Consider the following 23,343-nt stretch of genomic DNA (forward strand, 5'->3'; position numbering starts at 1 on the left):
AGAGATTACTCCAAAATTTTATGTAAATAGAAAATCTTGCTGAATATCTGAACTATCCTCAGAGGGTTTTTTGATTATTACCCTATAGCATTCTATAGATATATTTCTCAGTGGTATAATGTAGTTTCATAGTATTATGAAATGAGGGTGTTATAAGGATCAGTGTAAAATAGAATTTAACTGAATCCGAAAGCAGTACTCCATGAGGAACAGGCTGTAAGTAACTTTGGCTTGCAAAAAAATGTATCATCAGTAAAGAATAATTCTGAATTAGAAACACAAACTTAATTAAAAAGGTCAGCAAAAATTAAATGTTGTGGTAACAATAATTTTTTTATTCTATATCATTTATACAATGGTCTAAGGACTGCCAGTTTGGATAAAAATCACATACATAAGTACCAGGAGTTTATTTTTCTGTTTAAAATAGACTATTTTTATTGCAAAATAGTGTGCTTCATTGGATTGTACTGGTAATTTACTTGAGAGCAGAGGGATGCTTTTTCTCCTGTTTTAAGTGCTCTGAGACTACTGATAATATCTACTGAGTGAATTTAACCGTGATGCTTTCCATATCTTGAAATACAAAGTTTCTGAGGTAACTCTTGATCTTATTAATTCTGATCTTTATCATGCTGGATAGAAACTCTTCCCAGTACATTTGAAAATTCCAAGGACACACACTTATTACCCATGGAAAATCTCAGGCTTTCATCTAGAAAAATTCCATCCACATGTGATATTTAAGTGGCTAGCTGCTGGAGCTTTGCAGCTTTGTTTCTCTCTAATAAGCAAGCATTCACCACCCAAAGGTGCAGTTTGTCTTCTGAGAATGATGTAGGAGCAAATATAGCCCAAAATGATGAGTCATTCCACTGGAACCGCCTCTGAAGGCTGCTACAAAGAAATGAGTTTAACATTGGTGTATGATAGCTTAAATCTCATTGAATGAGTCTCCACTACCTTTCATTTAAGTTCTACTAAGTTCTTTTATGGATGCATTTGGCTGAAATAACAGTATTTTCTACATCAAAAATACCGACTCAGATCTTTACCTCAGGCAGAAAAAAACCCCAACTGTACTTCCCTGGGATTTTAAACTCACCAGCAGGATAAATGGATGTTTATGTGTAAATATGTGCATGGAAGAAGAAAAATCAAACTGCAAATCTCAGCTCAGAAATAGCCTGCAGGGGAATCACCAAGACATCCTGATTATTCACAACAACATTGCCCCCAAGAAGGACCCTGAAAGAATCTTTGGAAGGTTCTGGCAGAAAAGAGGTTTGATACCATTGGCAAGGAAATGACCTCTAGCTGTTTGAAACTACATTTTTGAAGAAATCAAGGCTGAGCACATTTTTGTGGGTAAAGTAGTATCAACATCCTCCTCCAATGCAAATAACCTACAAGACTCTCAGACTTCAAACTGCTTTGTGTAGGGTTTCCCTCTTCATTTGCATGCCCTGGACATGGATATCTGCTGTGTGTTGAACACACACTGATCTGCTGTACAGCACATGGTTGGGACAGGGTTGCAATCAAACATTGGTTTTGATGCTTCTTCACCATGTAATTGTTTCTGTAATAATGTTACCTAAATCCTCGAGTAATTTTCAGCAGAAAAGCACAGGACACTCAGATACCACCACAGATAAGGGTTTTCTTCAGCCCTGGGCATAGCAGTGATGATCTTTGTTCATCTTCTGTGGAGTTTGCTATTAATCTCTGTATGCAATTCTGACAGTAATAGCTTGTAACAGCAACAGCACAATTACTACTACTACTGCTACTGCTACTACTACTACTACAATAATTAAAAAAAAACAAAAACAAAAACAAACTGAACACCCTCTTTCAGGATTTCCCCTTGTGCTGTTTGCTTGAATGAAGATTAAGACAGGTGAATGAGATCTTGCCTACCTGGAAAGATTAAAAATTACTTACCCAAATCCAGGCCGAACTCCCCTGACATCTAGCTGAGACAGAACAAGCACCACTGGACAGTCACTAAACCCACCTGTCTGAGGTACCTGTTTAAGTGTAACATGCATTACCCTTTTCTGCATATTTATTTATTTCCATTTCTTTCTTAGGTCAGTTGATGAAGTATCTAATTTTTAGAAGTCTAGTCCCTGAATCAGAACCGAGACCCAACATGAGGCACTTAAGACTCCCCAGGCACTGCTCTGAGGCAGCCAAGTGTGGGCTGCCAGCCCTGGGTCCCCAGGGGCTGCCAGCAGCCGTTCTGTCTCAAAAAAAGGACTGTTTCTGTATTGTACTGCAGGCAGTTATTAGAAAAAACTACAAGAACAAGCCCGGGTGTATGCGCTGAAAATGAGAAATCCCACTCTTCCCTTGGGTAACACTCAAAATCCTTATGGCTGGACTCTAAATGTGGTGTTATAAAAAGGAAATGCCCTTTTGTCACTGTCCTCTGCCAGCATGACTCCTGTGATTCAGCTGGAAAGTGAAATGCAATTTATAGAAGATCCTGTGACACAGAAGAGATGCTCAGCAGAAGATGAACCTAAAGGGCTGACTTCAGTTCAACACATTTATTGAAAGAACTTATGCTTCCAACACATTTTTAACAGAATTTCCATTTTGTGAAAACAATGAATAAAATAATTAAACTTTCAAATAGAAGCAACTCCTATGGGATGGAATTTTCAGGTTTTAGGAGCTCACATTTCTACAGTGTATCTATTCTATGAAGATACGGGCCAGTCTAGGCATTTCCTCAAAGCCTGGAAGATTTGTAAGATTTACAGTAATATTTTTCATAAGGAAGGCTTTTTGTTGGAATTCATGCTCTTTGAAATAATGTGTCATCCAACTGTCCAGCTTCTAGTAGTCACTCAATCTTAGAGTAAAACATAGTATTTATTTGGATTACGATTCCATAGCTCCATAATATATGATGACATAGTAAAAATGTGGTTAGAAAAGAAACTCTGGAAGCTACACTCTGCATTACATATGCTATCCTCATTTAATTCTATAACCTTTTCAATTATCCTTAAAATCTTGTGGAAAGGTGAGATTGTTTCAAGGACAGTTTTATTTTCTTTTTACCGAGCAAAGTCTAGAGACCGGTTGTAATCATTTTGAATGCCAACTTGGTATAAAGCTTACAGATTCTCACAGGTTATTCAGCATTCCAGGAAACTGATCCAGGCCCAAATTGGAAACACATTATGTAACTGTATCTGGCAAGGGAAGAAATTAGATTTATTGATTAGGGTTTTTATCAAATAATACTTCACACGGAAGTGTGAATCTGTCTGTGGGGCATGCCTGATTGCAATCACGGACCATTAACAAAGGAGCAAACTGGCTTAAGCACATTAAAGCATTTACAGGATATACTGAGCAGTGTTAAAATAAAGGATGTCATAAATTGTGTGCTGCAACACTTTTCAAACAGCCAGTCACCTCTGCTGTGAACCTTACTGTATTTTAATTGTCTGAACCATGCTGTTATCACATTCTCCTTCTTCAGGAACAAACTCAGGAGGTTATTGGAATGCTTGATAATTTTTTAACGTGCCCACCATTGCCTCAGCTTAGATAACCTACAGGCTGCCTGACCAGAAAATGCTAAAAAACCCTGCAAGTTTGCCTAATGAGAAGTTTTCAAGCAACCATTCCATGCCAAAACTTGCTTTTTCTTTAGCACGTAAAGTGGGAACAAACCCTGGCTGTCTCCAGTTCAGCTAACATTTTAACTAACCCATTTAACTGGATTTTGTTGAATAAGTCATTCAGAAGCATACACTTTCTTCTCCTTGCATCCCATGTCATTCAGTCAGGTGGCAGCTATGTTATCAGATGGCACACATTCCTATTCCCAACCACAGGTGGAAATTTTTATTTTTCTTTGGAAATGTTTTTAGGAAATTTTTATTTTCTTAGGCAATTTTATTCCTTTATTGCAGTCAGGCATTTCCAAATGAAAAATCTCAGCAATACTGCAAAACTGTTATCTTGTTAAGGTGTTAAAAATGGCTATTTATATAAACACCTACAAGCAGGAGATGTACAAGTGTTCTTCTTCAGTCAAAAAAGGTCACCTGGCGATGAGCCTACCCCTGCTGCAACTCAAGGGTGAGTGCAGTGCCTGTGGGCATTCCTAACCATACTTTAGCCAGTTCAGGTTTTGAACAGTAATAAATCTGTTGTATCAGAGATGACAGATTCTCGGAGGATTTCACCGGTGCTGTAGCCACCACAGTTAGGGAAAAATAAGCCTCAGTATGCCTGGCCATGCTGCAGTCACAGCTCCCCTGCAGACACAGCCTGGCTTCAAGTAGTCTAATGGTTTGCAATGCATGAGCTTCCACGAGCTGTGATTTTATGGAACATATTCTGCTCTCCGTTGCCTTGAAGTATGTATGCCACAATTAATTTGATACCATTGCGTTGCATTACAATTTGTAAGCTCTCCTTGGGCGTGTTGTCCAGCTATGGCAAGAAAGAGGATAACTTTCCAGCCTTACAATGCTTTTGTCTCAATGAGGTTTTGGGTTAAATATTGTAGCTGGCATTTCAAAAACACTCATTTTTAATGCCTCAAGATCTCAGCGTGCATGCTATAAGATTTACACTGTTTACTACTGTTTACAGGTAACTGGATTGTTTCTATTGAGAGAACACCTCAGAGAATAACAATAATACAAAAGTAGAAAGATATATATTTTATATAAATATATAATAATTATATTTATAAAAATTATAAATAATTTAGTATCATTATTATTGTTAATAATAATGAGTTTCTTGTTCATGTCTGACATCTATATTTTAAACCCCACAGTACTGCATTAGGAAGTTGTGTAGTCTGTTGTTTATTCCATGGATGAAGGCTTAGAAAAAACACAGCTGTTATAAAGGAGTAATAATCTATTAAGTTACTGAACAATAAATACAATGCAAAAGAAATGCAGATGAATATTTGCATCTAATTAAAACCATCATCTGAAACTATAAATCTGCATTAGTGTAAAACGGGAATAATTTTGTGTCTTCTTTGGTAGAGGAAGAATTGCAGTAGTTTCCACGAAAGCTTCTATTCTGCAACTGGTCTTTACTTTTATAAGAAAAAAAATTAATATGATTGCATGCTGTTGACTACCAAAACTAAAATTGTTGAAATGAGTTATGGGATTTCATTTTGGAGCCAAGAGATTAAACACGGTTACTTATCAGTCACCCACCAGCTTATTTAGTTTGTCACTCATCTGCGCTGAACTTGGTAGTCCAAAATCAATATACTGCAGCTGCAAAATAAATATAATATACGCCCTTGGAAGAGGAAAGCATGTGGTATGTAAAATGATGGGTATGAAGATCAAAGTGAAAATGAACAATAGATTTTTATTTTCTTTCCCATCTAGATTCTAATAAAAAGGAGTTAGCACTGTAAAATGTAAAGTGTTTTCATCTGCATATGTCCATTCTTCATTTCTCTTACTACTTCTGTGAATATAAAAAATAGATGATGGAAAGTCTTGGTCTTCTAAGAAAACTGTTCTTAGTTCTGTCCCAATAGGGATATTGTTTGAATACATATATTCCACACATATTTTATTACTCCCGTATACACATATATGTACAGACAGGCATATACCCACAGAGACACATCCTCTATGTACATTGAGAATTAAATGAAAAAAATTTATAGGTATAAATTAAATTTTTATATGCTTATATGATTGATGAAAATACCAATTATTTATAGCAAGCTTTTGTTATATGAAATGTTTAATTAAGTGAAAGTATGCAAAGAAATATTCATATTCAAAATGCCTTATGAAGATTATCTAATTAATCTCTACAATTTCTCCAGGTCCCTTTGTAATATTTCTCTATTAAGATGCTATTTACTCCCACTTCTAGCTAATTAATGCAGATGCAAAATAAGAACAGACCGGTCCCTCTGGTCACAGCACATCTACCTGCCACAGCTCATTTTTCTGCCATCTATCATCATTCTTTATTTATAGACCTGAGGTGGTTTTAAATCCACATGACTTTGGGTCATTTTATGAAAGGTATTTAGAGAACTAAAGATGCAGATAGATGAGACTTTGAAAAGACCTTTGTCTGAGGTCAGAACCTGCTTTATAAATACAAAAAAAATGCAACATGTGAAGACAGCCTCTGTTCCAAAGAGCTCTAAGTCTCAGCTGACAAAATCTTACCACCTCCTGCGTTTTACAATTTAACATATTCTTCTCTGTTGTGTGTTCCTGTCACATATTTGCAAAACCATCTCTTCTTTCTCTCACTTCCCTTTGCCAATATAAGTTCACTTGGATAACTGCCTGCCCTTCTGCTTTCTGTGCTAGCCTTTAATGTTTGAACGCTCTCAAGTGACTGTCCTGCTATGATGCCAGATCAATTTAATTTTTGCAAAGCTTTGTGGCAATGCTCTATCCTGTACAATCAACTACATGTAAGCAATTTTTTCCCCCTCTGTAGTAATGTGCAATAAGGAATCATTGCAAACATTTAGCAAAGCAGAATACTAAAAAAAAAAAAAAAAAAAAAGGCATGACGTATAATCAGCATAAAATGTATCGGTCAAGTGAAGAATAATTGAAAATGGCCAATGAAAAAGCTGTATAAAAAACTCAGCTGACTTTTGCAGCTGACCTAGTCATGCAGACCCATCCTTTTGCACCTACATGATATCCTACAACGTGAGTAAAAGCCAACTGTATTACACATCTGATTTCTCTGGTGTAACTTCAAAGCACAAGAATTGCAGGAAACTGCCTGTGGAGCTACCTTTTACTCAACTGCTGGAAAAATGATTCCACCTTAATTCCCAGACATTAAAAAAAATAAATTACTGAAAGAAGACCAGACCTCTTATAAGGGACAGATAAACATGTGAATGAAACTTAAAAGAGGAATAACAGAAGCACACTAAAGTTCTCCATGTTAGATTGCTGTGGGAAGATAGCATTTTGCATAAGAGAGGAGGTTAAAACTCCAATTTATGTTAAAAAAAAGAAATTCTGGAGCTCCATCCTGCTTTTGCTCCTACCACCACTTCTCCCTACTTGCCCCTGCTCCCCAGCCATAGTTCGTTTCCATTGGAGTGGTTTCTCTGCACCTCACATCACAAAGATGTCTCTTTCAAAGAGGTTGCAGAGAGGCCACCACACAAAAATGACTGTAGTTTCAGGGTTCATTAACCTTTTGTGGATTTACTACTGATGGCCTGGTAGGCACTCTGCTTACTAAACCACTTCATTTATTGGATGCTATGCTAGCTAACATCATGAAATATGTCACAAAGTGCCTCTCTTTCAGGAAAAGTTCACCCTAGAGCAGAAGAATGAATAATAGGTAGAACAGATCTAAGTGATTCAGACAATCTTATGAAAATATTTTATGGGGATTTTGATTCCTGAAAATAGCTTTTTGATGGCTTTATGGCACTCTTTCTTTTTATTCTTGAAAGAAGGCAGCATCCAAACCAACAGATGTGACCTTATGACTATATGAAAAATACGTAAAGAAAAGCAGGTGCTCCAGGAACCAATATAATGACAGTAGCCTCGCACCTTTTCCACTTCTCACATTCAGTTAGCGGAACAGGACTGTCTGGCTACATAGACCTGTCTTGTGTTTGTTGCTTGCAGCAGCCTCAGCCTCACTTTATTGCTCAGTTCCATTCCTTCCCTCCAGTCTGTTGGAAGAGTTTTTGCAAGCTGTCAGAAGAAAAAAGAAAAAAGAAAAAAAAATCAGCTGCTTCCTAATATGTAATTAATAAGGGATTGAGAATCAGACCTCAGCAATTCTAGCTTGAGTGGGTGACCTGCCCAGTCACAGACGGTGGTCGCTGGAACGCAGAGATGCTCCGTCTAGATGCATCGCATAATAGCACAGCTCCAGCCAGCTATCCGAAGTGCAGCCAAACACATGCTCATGTCAAAAATAGAAATTTGTCTGAGCAGCGTGTTGGCACTGCTTTGACAGGTATACGATTTATAAACTATTCCTCGAGGGGAAAAGGAAGGCAAATTGTTTAAACAAAAGTCTCAGTACTTTCATCACCCTCTTTCCTGGGCAGTGTTTTCTGACCTGTGGCTGCGTGCCAGCGGTCTCCAGTACCAGAGGGCTGCTGAGAAGCTGCTGCCTCTGAACAAAGTTGGGGGCTGCGTTCCTGGAAGTTAAATTATAACTATAACTTCGCAAAGAACTGAACCCCCCTGGGCTGATAAAATGATACGCTGTAACAAAAAGGGAAAGACACAGCTACATTTTGGCTTGAGCTTCCCAGACTCGGCGTGCTCCCCACCGTTAGCAGCAGCTGCGTGTATCGCCCATGCTGGTGGGCACCGGCAGCTGGGAGTGCTGTCCCGAGGAGGAGGAGGAGGAGGAGGAGGAGGAGGAGGAGGAGGAGGAGAAGTGCCCTTGCTGGCTCTTCTCACACCTTCCCCTGCCTGCCTGCAGGTGCTGGCCCGATCTGGCAGGGTAGCTAGCACCTGCACTCAGACATGACTAGACACTGACCACAGCTGCCTGGATCCTCACTCGGGAATGTGCTTCTGCAGAGGGTTCAGGAGCTGCCCTGCTGTTTGCTGCAGATGGAGTTGGCTTACCTTTCACCTGAGGGCCTCCACTGGATGGACATGTAGCAACTGGGTTAAAATGACCATGAGGACTTCCCCTGAACTCAGTGGAAGAGAGCTGGGAGCTGGAAGACATCGTACACGTCCAAAAAGAGCAGTCGGGCTTTTCTCAGCAGCCCTGAGCTGGGAGCCAGGCAGCGCGTCATGGTCTCTGGCTAAATTCCCATTTGGCCTCAGGACTCTCGGTTTTGGATCCCGCCTGCAGAGTGTCTCTGGCATGGCGCTTAATTTTTTTTTATTTTTTTTTCTCTTTCACATCTCTTTGGTGGCTTCCCAGCACCACCAGGCAATGCCTTAGCAGTGAGAGGAGGGATAGACCTGGCTGCTGACCGTCCTGCTGCTCCCCTGAGCTGTCTGCCCCCTTGGAAAGAGCAGGCGGGCAGCCAGCTATGGGCGATAGGCAAAGCAAAGCCCCACTGCTCCTTGTGAAAGCTTTGCCCTGTGCTTAGAGTGTGCAAAGGGGGCTTCCCTGGAGAGGTGGAATTAACCTGAGCCAGCCTGTCTTTCACCTGTCTCTGCAGCTGGTTGGAACTTAAAAAAAAAAAAAAAAATAATTCTGCAGCGGTGCTTTGGGACACCCTTTCTCAAGGCAAAATGGATACCCTGGAGATAAGCAACATTATGTTTCATTTTGCCGGCAAACACATCCGAACAGCAGCACATTGTAAAACATTGACTTCTATTTCCTACTGTAATTCCAGTTGCCATCAAAGAGCTTTTGACATTTTATCTCAGTCAATAGAGATAAACATTTTGTGCCGATTAACTCAATTAAAATGTTGTGCATTACAATAACAATTCACAGCTCCAGTCTCTGCGAAATCCTGTTTATGAAAGCAATTTGTGCTAATCTGTGACTATTCTGAGGCCTGAAGCTTGTCACCTTGTGCTGCACTGCCCTCTTTGGCCTCTTTTACAGTGAAGAGCTAGGTTGTTTTAGAAAACATAATCAACTTGGCTTACCCTCTGTTTCAAGCATGCAGATGGAGACATCCATAGAAGACTAAGGGCACAATTTTCCAAAGCACAGGAGAGGTTTATAAGTGTTTCAACGAGATTTAGACTTCTAGATAACTTAACTGCGTGGGCAAATCATGTCTTTACTCAGAGAACTCCATTTAACCTTAACAGGATTGTGCCTCTTGGTCCACCGGCTGCTTGAAAAGCCTCCAGTCATGTTTAACAGTATGTCATGTGTCTATCACCCTTGACTTCAAGATTATTCATGACAAGCAATATGATATAAAGCAAAACTAACTTAATCTACCCTGAGCTTGGATGGGTTTCACACAGGAGAAGAATACTTAATGTGTTCTAGCCCAGCCAGATTTTTATAAATTACATAAACCAAATACAAGGATTTTCACTTAAGGGCAAAATCTTTACTAATCTATAACTTCATTGGCTATGATGTGAGCCTTGATTAAGAAAGAGCTGTGATATAAGGAAGTCTCTGTGGCTACATTTGATTTTAATGGAGTAGATAGCTACATTCATAAAACCCAGCCAGTCATTATCAAGCATTAGCCCTTGATTCTGCCGCCTGCTCTGAAGGGATAGACAGTGTGGTCACACTGGTGGCTGCTCAGCTGCAGTGGTCACAGCAGAGTAAAGGGGCCTACTACTTTAAAAGTGTTTCAAGCTATAATCCATATGATTTTGACTGAAAGTCCTATGTGTGATTAATGAACGCAAACTACCACACGCATGACATGATTTTGTTTCCATATGGAAAGTAAAAAACTCCAAGAAAAAGGCTGAAAAATCAAAAGGTGATAAAGCTAGTTGGAAAAGCTGTGAGATGCCCAGTGTAAATCAGATGAAATTAATACAAAAGAAGCTTAAGTCTTCCACTCAGTTTAAATACACATTTTTAAACTATGGACTAGTTAACACATTTTTATATATTAGTATACAATCAACAGCAGGAAATTGGGAATTACAGCTGAATAGGAAGTAATTGATCATGACAAAGTTAAAAAACAAGTGACTTAGGTAGTGTCCCTTTGCCTATATTTTCACAGTTTAGTAGTAGCACATTCAAATACACGCAGTTCCAAAAGATCTGAAGTATAACTCAGGCATATTTAATTCAGTTGGATTCACTTTTAAACAACTTTATTTGCATCTTCTAATTGGATTACCATACACATAATTCAGCACACAGTACTTCCTCGGTGCTATGTCATCTGTATCTATGGCAGTTTCTTTTGCTGGGAAACAACCAAACAACAACTCCATAAAGACTTATTTTTATTTTCACTTGCAATTTCCTCAAAGCCCTTCCCACCGCAGTGCTGTGGCAAGTCCTTTACACTTACCACAGTATTGCCACGTTATTTTCTGCATCCCATGTAGCTGCAAGAGGAAGTAATTCACATTGGCCGCAGATCCGCAGGCTCACATGTGCTTATCATTAATGTAAAATCAAGGAAACATAAAATCATATCATATTAAACTTAACTATAATACACAGTCAGTTTCCAATGTTAATTGACGCTATATGTCCCTAAATTTACACTGTACTAAAAAACCAGTATATATAAATAATGTAGCAGACGTATCTGAACCTATACTTGGACATACACATGCTGACAGATTTATGCAGCATGTGAACACACATGCATATATGAGTATATACCTGCATACGTCCAAAGTGAGGTTACGGAGTTCTACTGAAAAACTCCTAGCAAAATGTATTATCGAGCATTTTCCCTAACTCTGCTATTTACACAACCAAACCCAAAAGATGGAGGGTTTTAAAGGAGGAAGGTTGGAAAAGTAGTTAAAGGCCGGTTCTGAATGAAGGAATGCCTCAGGGTACGGGATTCATTTGTCTTTGTACTAATGGGTTTATGGCTTTCTTTTTAAACAGCCAGCTGGGGCCGGGGAAGGGGTGGGTAGGTAAAAAGGAATTGCTAATCCCGGCTCCTGCTCTCCCCATCTGCCGCCAGCCAGCTCAGCCGCTGGGCTAGCAGCCACTGTCCGCCCCTGCTGCTCGCCCCCGCTGCCCGCTGCCCGCCCCCGCTGCCCGAAGCCCAGTGCCCGGTACCCTGTGCCCGCTGCCCGCCCAGGCTGTCTGGACAATGCCCGGCACCAAGCCACCGGCCAGGGGGAAGTCATAGGTCAGAGCCCTGCAGGACAAAAGATGACACGTAGAGAAGAGCAGCTATCTCGTGATTTGTGGTCGAGGGAGAAATACTTGAAAAGCTAATGCCTGCCAGGTCACAGGCGACGCGACTCACCCTGGCTCAGCCCCAATGGCTTCAGCAGTTACCCGGGCTCTCCCCTGGAGCATCACCCTCTGATTTTGATGTTTTCCTTCCCTGCATTTGCAGAGGGGCAACCGAACTCGCCCCATTCCTGGCATTGCTCTGCCCGAGTAGGCTACAGGCCGCATGCGGTCTTACTAATCTGCATGAAAGTGCCTGGGTATGGAAGGGAAACAGCAAGACATCTTATCTTTGAAGAGATCTTGAGGCCTTTTAAATTTACTGTTGTTGCAGTCATTATTGTTTAGCATATCCTTGAAGGTTTGGTCTGAGGGACAGCTGGTGGGAATGCAATTTAGCTTGTTAAAATGCAGCAATTATTTAAATATACACCAAGCAGGAAAGCAGAGGCAGAGTGAGTTTCCTCTGTTAAAGTGTTACAATATGGGTCTTTTTGGGGGAAAAAAAAAAAAAAGAAAAAAAGAAAAAGAGCAATACAATCTGCAGAAAGACCATTACGAAAAGAAATTCAAGTACTTTCAGGCCTGGAAGCAAATTTTTGTATTGTTGTCTGCAGTTGTTCAGCTACAGCTTAAATCTAGTTTATTCTTTAAAGTTTTGTGTGTGAGAATGAAATGAAAGAGAAGCCAGCCCCTTGTTTGTCAGGGGGGTGACTGGCAAAACCTCCAGTGTAAACATAGATGCTCCTGTAATAGTGCTTATTCACTCAAGGGAGTCTCTTGCTGGTATAAACCTGATGTTTACCAGCATGGCTTGTCGGTACTATGTGCTGGCAAACACTATTGCAATAGGAGCAAATCACATCCAGCACAGAAGGAGCCTCAGAGTGACCTTTCTAGTTAAGAATTAGAAACGAGGATGCCCCAAGCAGCAGGAATATCACCATGGATGAGTGCAGCGCATGGTGTGAGGCAGTTATAGCCCAGTGATTTCCAAACCCAGAGTCACACTCGACTGTCAAAGCTCAGTACAAGTACCTCAGCAAAAATTCTGGCTGTGACTTGTGCAGGGCTGGGCTGAAGACGTCTGCACTTCTGCCTGTGACCCTGCAGCTGCAGAAACAAGCCAGGACCACGGCTGTGATCTGAGTTTATCGGCTGTAGGAGGCTGGAACTGGCAGCAGAGTATCCACAGGGAGAGAGAGCAGCCAGGGGAGGGTGAGCGAGCGTGGGGGAAATGTGAAACACGCTATTTCTCTGAGCCGAGTCCCATCGGCACGGTCGAAAGCACAGCACTTGGCCTCACACAATCACACCACTCACACTCAAAGGATATGGAAATGATTCCTTTCCTGAGCACAGTGTCTGCTCTAGTGGGATTAGAAAATTTGTCGAAGGGCTGCCTTGGCACAGAACAGCTACTAGGTCCTACCCATGCCCGGTGGAGCCTGTGCGCTGCCCTTGCGTGCCCGCCAGCTCGGATGCAATCCTTCCCCAAACCCTTCCTGAAGGCCAGTAGCTCTGCTTGCTTCCTTTCACTGGCTGGGAGCCAAATGCCACAATTTGGTTCAAAGTATCAAGGAAGACCTCCTATGGGGCTGGTTACTGAAACCCAGAAATATCACATTGTTGAGGGGAGAGGGCTAGCTGCTACCAGATCAGCAGCATATATCTGCTAACGCTGCACATTTCTCTGCATCAGGCATCACTGACATTTTATCCTCCGGTTTGTAATAACTCTTTCAATGCCATGGGCCTGCCACAATTGCTTCGCTAGCACCTCCCCTCAAAAAATCAAGTGCGAAAGCAAAGGCCTACTTCTTAGAGCCAGTAATCCCTTTCCAGATCCTGTGGCATTGCTCGCCTGTAAAGCATTACAATCTGCCACTTCCCAATGGCTTTCTAGTCAAGTTACATCCCAAACGGCTCGCCATGAAGGGGTTAAGGCTGTAGCAGCTTTGCTCAGTGGATCAAATTCTTGCAAGAGCAAGGCTCTCCTTGCTTTGTTCTTTAGTGGGATGCATTCAGCAAGAGCAGCCTTAACACTGCGGGATCTGTTGTCCTCCTTCCACCAGCACCCTTGCTCTCCTCCCCGACTGCAAGCCAGCAGGGCTCCAGCGAGCTCCCTGTTTGCGTTTCGGCCAGGCAGGAACAATCTCACCCTTTCATGTTGTCCCAGCAGCAGCTCCGCATCAGTAGACTCTGCCCCTGCGGGGCCCCGGATCAGGGACAGCAGCAGACACCGCCACTTCTGTGCCACCAGGCGGGACAGGGAGAATGTGCCTCGCCTTGTCACAGGGGAAGGAAGCCTGCGCTGGGCAAGAACTCTGAACAGATGCCACTTAGCTGGCTCAAAAATGGCTCTTCAGTTACTTGCTATTGCCCAGGCAGTCTGTCCAAGCATCCAGCGCTCATCCCAAATCACTTTCATACCAACAGCTTTGTCTTTTGTGATCTGTACACACCACTGGCATCTTGATTTAAAACCTCATTCAAATATTACATGAAAATGCTCCAGATCACTTTCTGGCACTGGATCCTGCAGGCAGGGGATAGCCTGCAGCTGTGCCACCATGCTCTGCCAGCCCCAGCCCTGGATGGTCACATTCAGCAACTGTGCTCTCACCCGCTCTGGCTTCTTGACACTTACATTTGCTACTAAAACTGCAACTGGAGGGTCCCATGTTTACAGTAGTCAAAAATTTTCTAATGTTTATTACTCAGAACAAATTGCCTGTAGTTGGAAATCTTGTCTTATGGTATGTCCTTAAAAATGTAGGAGTTAATGATACCTTTTGCAACCGTGCCAGGCATAGGATGCTGTCAGTGGAGCAGCTGCTGGTGAGCTGAGCCATAGCTGGGAGTGGAAGGTGCCTGGGATATGCCCTGAGGCCTCAGAGGTGTCAGCACATGGCCAGGGTCCTGGAGGGGCTCCCCACTCCCCAGCCCCGCTCTGCCGGTACGGTCACCAACAGACCACAGAGGTTAATGCTCTCAAACCCAAATACTTTCAAAACTTAAAATATATTCAAGTAACCATCTGTCCAACCACCCAAGATGTTGCAAAGGAGAGTGGTTAAGGACTTTAAAGCACATAGAGGTTTTCAAAGTTGAGTTTTTTGGAGCCCACTTTGAGAAAACAGACCACCAGCAACCTTATTCCCCCAGCATAACAGAATTTGCCTTGATCCGGGCAAAAGGCAGTGATGTTAGCCCCTAAAATGGCCCACACTCTCCCAGCTAAGCAGCATGGGTTGTCTTCAGAGAAACAGAAGAAAGCAGGTGCACCACCATATCACCTCACAAAACCGCACCAACACGGCACAGCTGCGGCTGAGGAGGGGACAGTCCTGCTCCCCGTTTCCCTCACCTGCTGCTCACCCACACGACATCAGGAGGCCAGGTCTGTGTCATCTTTTGGGCCTGCTCCACCTTCAAGACACTGTTCAAGCTCCCTGGTATCAAACCCCAAAGCATTTCAAACTGCCAGCTTTGTCCTCCATCAGGCAGGGGACAAATGTGGAGATTGGCAGCACTCCGACTCTGTCCTGAACGAAGCCCTAAAGACAACAGCTTGGGGACCCTGAGCCATAGGTTCAAAATCAGACATCTAAAATGTTTTCTAGCAGCAGAGCCCATTTGAAAGAAATAGGACAGTATTACAATTGTGTCATCAACATGCATGTGACTGTCCAAACCCATTTCCTTTGAGTGCTTTTGCATCCTTCCTGTTAGCATTCATTTTCTGTAAGCGTTATTGTAGGTGAGTTTATAGTAAAAAATAGTTTACAGGTTGGTCAATTTTAAGCAAATATTTGAAAGCCTTAACTTGATGTACGTTCTGAACTCAAATTAAAGGTGTTTGTTCCACATAAACCCGACAGAAGGAGTTCAGAGGGGCAAAGAGCTCATGACCAGCCAGACCCTATCCCCGGTACCAGCAACAAATAGCTTATGCAGGAGCTGAAGGTTATGAGGAACCAGCTGCAGAATTATCTGACAAATAGTTCATGGGCTTGAGCAAGTTTAATGACACACATTTCATCCATGTTTAAATTCAAGTCTGAATAAAGCGAGAGCATTACAACTGGATCAAGTGGAAAACAACAATTCCACTTCAACAGGAAATTCCAAGGTTTCAGACAAAAAAACCTTCTAAACATTTTCACAGCTTTCAGGGAAAAGGCACGGTATTGGTAGGTTGGCTCTCTAAATCACTGTCTTTACTACTCAGGTGCATTTTTCAACAAAAAAACCCTCTTAAGGGGGAAAAAAGAAGGAGCTCTCATGTTTCAGAAAAACCAGGATCTTTCTTTAGAGTCCCAGAATGATCTAAACACAATGGTGTAAATACCTAATTTTTCATAGCTTCCTGTAACAAGCAGCCCAAGGCTTCCTTCAGGCCCATCAGCTGAATATACCTTGTTGTCTCAGGGATGATCAATGCTGCGCACCATAAACATGAGGCAGAAGCTCGGAGGTGTTAGACACCACACCATACCTTTGTTTTGTTGTTTTGCCTCTGCGTTACAGCTTTGTTTCTATTGGCTCTGCAGCATTTTTACCTCCTTTTTCTTCAATTGCTCTTGATGAATTTAAGGTTCGCTATCATACAGACTACAGATTTAGAACAAATAACCCTTTCATTTAGTTAATACCAGCAGCATAGCAATAAAGCTGTAATAGTTTACGACTTTCAGGACATAACCTGCAACCACAGACAATACAAATTATATTACACTGTGTTTTATTGCTCTTTGAGGCCCACTAAGAGGCTCAGTGCTGTTTCATAGTCCAGAGTAGCAGCTCTTTATTCTTTTTAACACACAGCTGAAAAATACTTTAATTTTGTTACAAAACGGTGCTTGGTTTTTTGCACATCTGCCCTCAAAACTGCATGGAGCTACATACAATGCAAATGGCATTAACATAATCAGTGCCAAACAATTAAAGGGGAGTATGCATGCACAGAGAACGATACCTTCTTCAGCATGCACTTCTCTCTGCACAAAAAGGAGCTCCATTTTGGAAAAACAAACAAACAAACACCAAAAACCAAACACCAAACTACACTTTGATAGTGGTTTGCAAAGACATGACATCTGAGAAGGGAAAAACCTCAGCAATCACAATTCCTTCTTAAAATGCTTCTTGTTTATTCAGGTTGTGCATTCAGATGCTGAAGAGATCATCAGGGCTGCTGGCCCAGCTTCTTAACCCTGCCTCTTCTCCCCTTGGCCTAAGACTGGGCGCAGAGAGGCACAGAAAGGGAGTAGCCATGTTTTCTTTAAATGGAGGGTCTAAATAAAAAATGAAGGTAATAGAGCTTCAGGAATTGCAAAGGACCAGGGGGAGTGAGGAAGCACAGGCCAGCCCTGCCTTTTAAAACGTGGAAAGGCCATGTACTTTTTCCTGCTGCACCTGCTGCCTGCGCAGCGTTGTATTATTGAAGAGGGCTGCAGTCCGATCTGCATATCAAATAGCTGATTTGTAGATGAGGTCATTCATTTTGTGGTCGTATGTTTGCTGTGGTGGGGATGGGCTGTTGCCTAGCAGTAGGCCACAAAGTCCCAGCAGGTTTCTTGAGTCAGCAGCCATCCTCCTCTCCCCTCACCACTCCCCTCGCCTCATTGCCAATTCAAATCCAGTCTTGACCTTAATAAATAAAACTCCAAAATGTTCGACTCATTTCTAAGTTCAAAGCGCGGGTGATGTGCTGTGAATTGACAGCTTCCTTTGATGATTCATAGGTTTGGTGGCTCGATAAGCAAAATACAGATCCAGAAACCTTGGTACCACGTGAATGGGGGGATGATAGATAGCTCCTTGCTGCAAAAACACCCTCCGAGAGAGGCTGGGGCTGCCTTGGTGCCTGGGTACGCTGCTCCACTGTTAAAACATGGAAGAGGGGATTAAAAGATCAGCACCACATTTATTTAAGTATTTAAACACGTCAGAAGCGGTTTTGTAAAATTTAAGCTAGTTTTCATGTATGACTCTCAGGGAATCAATTATGCCTTTCCTGTTAATTTTGACTGCCACTTCACAGTGGTCAATGCTCATTTGAAACACTTTTTAAGAGGTATTTTCTTCTTTCAAAAGCAGCTAAAGCTTCTTACTTGTTAAGTACAGCACATCAAGCTGATGGAAACAGAAAAAGAAATCAGTCACCGTTTCAAATTAAAAAGAGAAAGAAAAAAAAACAGGGCAAAGAAGATGAAAACACTGGAGTACAAAGCTGCCTTTAGAAACTGCAATACATATATGTTGTCACCAATCGGTGTCTGATAAGTTGGCAGAAACTGAAGTTTAAGTGCTTTTATTTTAGGAGTGATCTGCTGACGAAAGACACATGTGCAAACCATGCCATTTAGATGAAGGAGTTATATTCACTTTTTGCAAAGTACAATTTATTTATTTTTTCCAGATTATAATGTTTTCTAGGAAGAAAGGAGTACAAAGACCCCTCAGCCCTAAAACAAAACCAAACATCTCAGCACAAATTGGAGCCTTGATAGCTCAAAGCAAAATCCTCACAAACATCTATTAGAAGCAGGAAATGTCTAATGGAAAACTTACAAACATCTGATACATGAAAGGGAAGGCACAAAACAGGAAAGCAGAGGCATGAACAGCTAATTGCTGTAGATTCCTCACAACATTCGCTGAAACACAGCAAGACACATCAGCCAGCTCCACAGCACTGGGGTATACAACCACCATTAAAGTATTAGTAAGAACACTTACAAAATGAGCGCTTAAAAAAATGCTGCTACTTTGAACAAAATAAAGTTGATTCTGCTTGTGACCAAGTTTACAAGGATGCTTTGAAGGTGGCCAGAGGCATCCTGGCATGCTGCTTCTCAGCTAATCCCTGTTAAGAAAGCTTGCAAAGAGAATAATTTTTAAAAGTATGCTTACTGTTGACACCGAAAGCTGGGCATACAAGCAAGCTATATATTTTTCAAGCTATTGCATATATACCCAAACTTGCAGCTGACACTTGCATTTAGTTTTGGTAAACTCTGGTCCATCTAAGGAAAATGTGAAGTTCTGAGCAACAGCAATGCGTTATGCTGGAGCATGGGTATGCAGCAAGTACACAGCACCTATTCTTGGCCCTTTTAAATGCCTGCTGCTTGTCTGATTTGAATAAAGTTATGCCTGCTACTGTCAGAACTGAATTTGGCTCATGGTCTTCATGCAAATTGCCGCTTGCCTGAATGTGTGCACCATATTAAGAATGCAAATATGTTTGGACTAGATGATTGTTCCTTTATTTGCTGTACACCCTAATTCACAAGGAGCTGAATCAGGGTAGTTTTGGTGTGTGCAAGAAGGCAGACCGAGACAAAAATACATTAAACTGTTTGCAAATAAGTTAATTATGTCAATAGATCCAATCTTAACAGGCACCCTTTCTGATGTTATGAATATGGTTTCTTGGACATAGCCAAGAGAAAAAAAAAGAAAACACATTAAAAAAAAAAATCACTCTTCAAGACATGAAGTACCTTTTCCCACATATACCCTGATTGAGATTAAATCCAGGATTCCAGAATTTCCTATCTCCAATGTTTTGAGCTCTGAAGGCCAGAATGTAGCATTCTATCTTTGTCTGAATTTCAACCCGCAGACATTCTGTGAAGTTAATCGCTTATATTTGTCTATTGGAAAGGCATCCAATGTTGAGCTGAAGACATCTGGAAATCTAAAAAACAATCCCTCGTTTATAATTTGTTCAAATGAGTGATAACCATACCCATTAAAAATGTATATCCTATTTCTCATTTGAATTTCTATGATATACTTTTTCATTCCTTCTCACTTCCAGCTGTTATTCTGGAACTTTGCCAACCTTCTGTGAGGCACTTGGAAAAAAGTAAAAATTAACATCTGAAGAAAGAGAAATAAAAAAATCCAACAAAGTGACATTTCTTTAATTTGAGAAATAAAACAAAACTTTAACTACAAAATGAATCGGTGAAACTGTAAATTTTTATTTTGCTGTCATTTTTTCTTAAGCATGTTTGAAATTTCGTTAAAAATTATTTAGAAGGAAAGGTCTTGAAAATTGATGATACCCTATTTCCTAAGGAAAAAAAAAAACACCACCGAAATCAACAACAAAAAGAACCCCAAAACAAAACAAACCCAAGGTAACAAATAAAATCTTTTTTGGCCATATTTTCAGAGCATGCTATTCTTTCCTGTGGGAAAATTCACACATTCCTTACACTGAGATATTAAGTTTGAACTTTCAGTCATTTAATTAGTTCCCAATTCAACAAAGCGTTTAAGCATGTTTTCGAAGCACAAAGCACTTAAGCACATTCTTATTCGGTCCCTGAATAGGGGTGGAGTGCTGAATCACACTGGAAGCTCTCACAGCAGAGCCCAGGGCAGCCCGGTAGGCCACAAAGCCTGCAGGGTTCTCTCTGTTTTTATTCCCCAGCAAGAAGGGGTATGGTAGTGATTACATCACACCAAGAATTAAAGCCAGGCCTGGTTTGAAAATGCAAAACTTTTTGCAATCCTATGTAACACTGCAAATTTACAATGCGAAACTGAAAACACACGTCTGCCCTATGGAAAAAAAAAGAAAAAAAAAAAAAAAAAAAGAAAAGAATCCATTGGGTATTTATATTTGCTCACTTTTGACAAGTATAATTTTGAGTACGTGTACAAATATTAAATAATAATCTGATAAAACCTTACGTCCCATCTGTGCAACTAGACTTTCACAGTATTTTGGATATATGGAATATTAAAATGTAGGTAAATGCAATTGCACACACAACCAGACAGAAAAATACACAATTTAGTCTTCCGAAATCTTCAGCTGCAAGGTGCCTGAGGGACATATGCCTACACAAATATACACACATACTTACACACATACAGCACACAGGTGAATTTCAACAGTGTCTTGGAGAATCAAGTCAAAAAATGATGCTACATATCCAGCAGATATCACAAATATATTTTGAGTTGAATAAGGTTACCTTACCAGTAATATTTTCCGTCTTTTATGTTTCCATTTGTACCAAAAAGTCTGTTCTTTGGAACTATGTTTTCCCTTTTTACCTTGCCCCTGGGTGCTCAGCAATATTTTACATTTCACATTGTACGCTAAAATAGTAATATTGCCATGTCTGATTGTTTCATATGAGGTTTGTGCCTAAAGTAAGCTTGCCTGAAATTTAAACACTCAGCCTTTTGCTTCCAAGACTCCCTGTCATATCAGCGAGGAATGTAGGCTTGAGCCCATTTCTGGGTAGCCTTTTCAACAAATACCTTTAGCAATGCTAGAGGTAGCAGTCACTTCTCTATAGAGATAAGCACTTAGCAAATGAAGAAAGCAAAGAATTAATGGGATTCCTAAGAATCTGGGACCTGCCTCCTTGCCACAATGCCATGCTGGTTTACGCTGCTGTAACCCCAGAATGACAAAATGTTGAACTGGGCTGCTTAGTTTTATGTTCACTTTCTGCATGGCAATTCTTTAATTGTATTCCTTTGTATTGATTCTGTGTAAAGCTTTAAGGATTGCAAGGCTGGTTTACTTTCTACATATTCTTTCAAGTTCTTAAGAGCCAAATTCTGAATAGATTATACCCATCACATCAGGTAATGTTCAGACCAAGCAAAAATATCAGGAAGCAGATAAACATTGTTTTATATCTTCTATTTCGCTTAAAAATAATTTTCTAGCGTGGCATTAAAAATATATATATTTACAGAAACAGTGTTTGCAAACTCCAAAAAAGGGATATCTAATGCAACCAACTGAAAAAGTCTGTTTGCCCAGACTGAAATTCTTTGTTTCATTTTAATAAAATGGTAAAATATTTTTTTTAAAAAAAGAAAAATGTTTCGAAGGGTTGAGAGATTCTACTGCCAAGTGGCTTTAAGCAGGAAAAAAAACAGGAATCCCTGTATGTTTCATCTATGTAGGGCTGCTAAAGCCTGAGGAAGGGGGAATTGTGCTTACGCAGAGGAAGACGCCCATCATGCATTCACTGGCGTGGAAATGTCAGCCATCTTTCTGCACGCTCTCACCAAGCGCAGGCTGGAGCTGCCCTCACTCCACCATGTCAGCCCATCTGCTTCTGTCCTCACCCTGAGAGTGCCTCCCCTCACACAAACATCCTCTGGCTGACTACAGGCATATCGAAAAATGTTTTCTTTAGAAGAGAAACAAATGAAGAAGAAGCGGGGGGAAAGAAAAAATAATCATATTTTCCAAACAAGACAAAGAAACGCGAGGCTCATCCTGCCTGCCTTGCTCGAGAGAGCTGCTCTGCATTCAGGGGTTAGCCCGGGTGGAGAATGATGCTGTTGTCTCACAAAGGACTCATGTTGAGCTGAATCTTTGATTACAGGACAAGCGCCTGCATTAGGCCCCTCATTGCGCTCACATTCTGCTCCTGCCATTTGTACAAAATTTCTGAGCGATCTCCTTGTGAATACGGACCCCAACTGAATCAAAGACGAGCTTCTTCCCCCACCCTTATTTTTCTGCAAGCACCCCTTTTCTCTTTCCCTGCTCTTCCTCTCTCTGATCCCCCTCTCCCTCTTTCCTTTCAGACCCTTCACCAGGTTAGGAAAAGGGATTGCTATGGATCTGAAAAAAAAGCAAAAAACCAACAAACCTAATGAATGGTAAACTCTGAAAACAGAGGTGGAGGTGGCTTTTGGTGTCTTTTAAAATTCTCCCTCAAATTCTCTCATGTTTCCTACACAAATGGTGCATAACCTCGTGCTTTTCTTAATAGGATTTATGCTTGTCGGTGCTCTGTATGTACCCTGCCACACCAGATAGAGGACTCCAGAGCTGCTGCTGTAACCATGGCCACTCCTAATTCCCAACTCTTGGCAAATTTCTCCCAGTATAAAAGGCAGCGTGAAGGAAAGATGCACCAGCAGATGCACAAACACGATAACCCTGCGTCTCTCTGAGCAAACAACAGCGCGCCTAAAACCTCCTGGTTCTGTAGGTATTATCTGCGAACATACTTTTAGCAAAATCACCTCTCAACATCTGCAACATGGAAAACAAAGCAAATATATAATCAGCCTAGATTAAAACCCGGCTTCAGTCAAATGTCACGCAGGCTTCATGCAGGCTCTGGAAGCTGGATTTTTATGCATCTGCCCAAATTGAAAAGGTTATTTCTCTGTCTTCAGGATGACTCTTGAGCTGAAGGCAGAGCAGAGGGTTGCTGCCCTGAAAGAAGGGGAGTTGCTAGGAGATAAGTCCAAGATTTCAGACAGCATTGGTTGGAGTTATCTCTAATTGACAGCTGCTTACCCTAAGGGTCTAATTCTAACCTTGAGACCAAAACCATAATGAGAGGGCAGCTTTCCTTCACCCCTGTTTTCTAGCCAGGGCAAGGAGATTACTGCAGGCCTGTTCTTCTCTGTTTTTTGTTATGCTTCTTTTCGTGGAGCAGCCCTGTGAGGCTCAGAGCCTGCTGTGCTTTCTGAGGCTATAGTTTGCATCAGTGAGCCCTGTCT

Source organism: Falco cherrug, chromosome 6 (genome assembly GCF_023634085.1).
Source record: "Falco cherrug isolate bFalChe1 chromosome 6, bFalChe1.pri, whole genome shotgun sequence".
Classification (NCBI taxonomy): Eukaryota; Metazoa; Chordata; class Aves; order Falconiformes; family Falconidae; genus Falco; species Falco cherrug.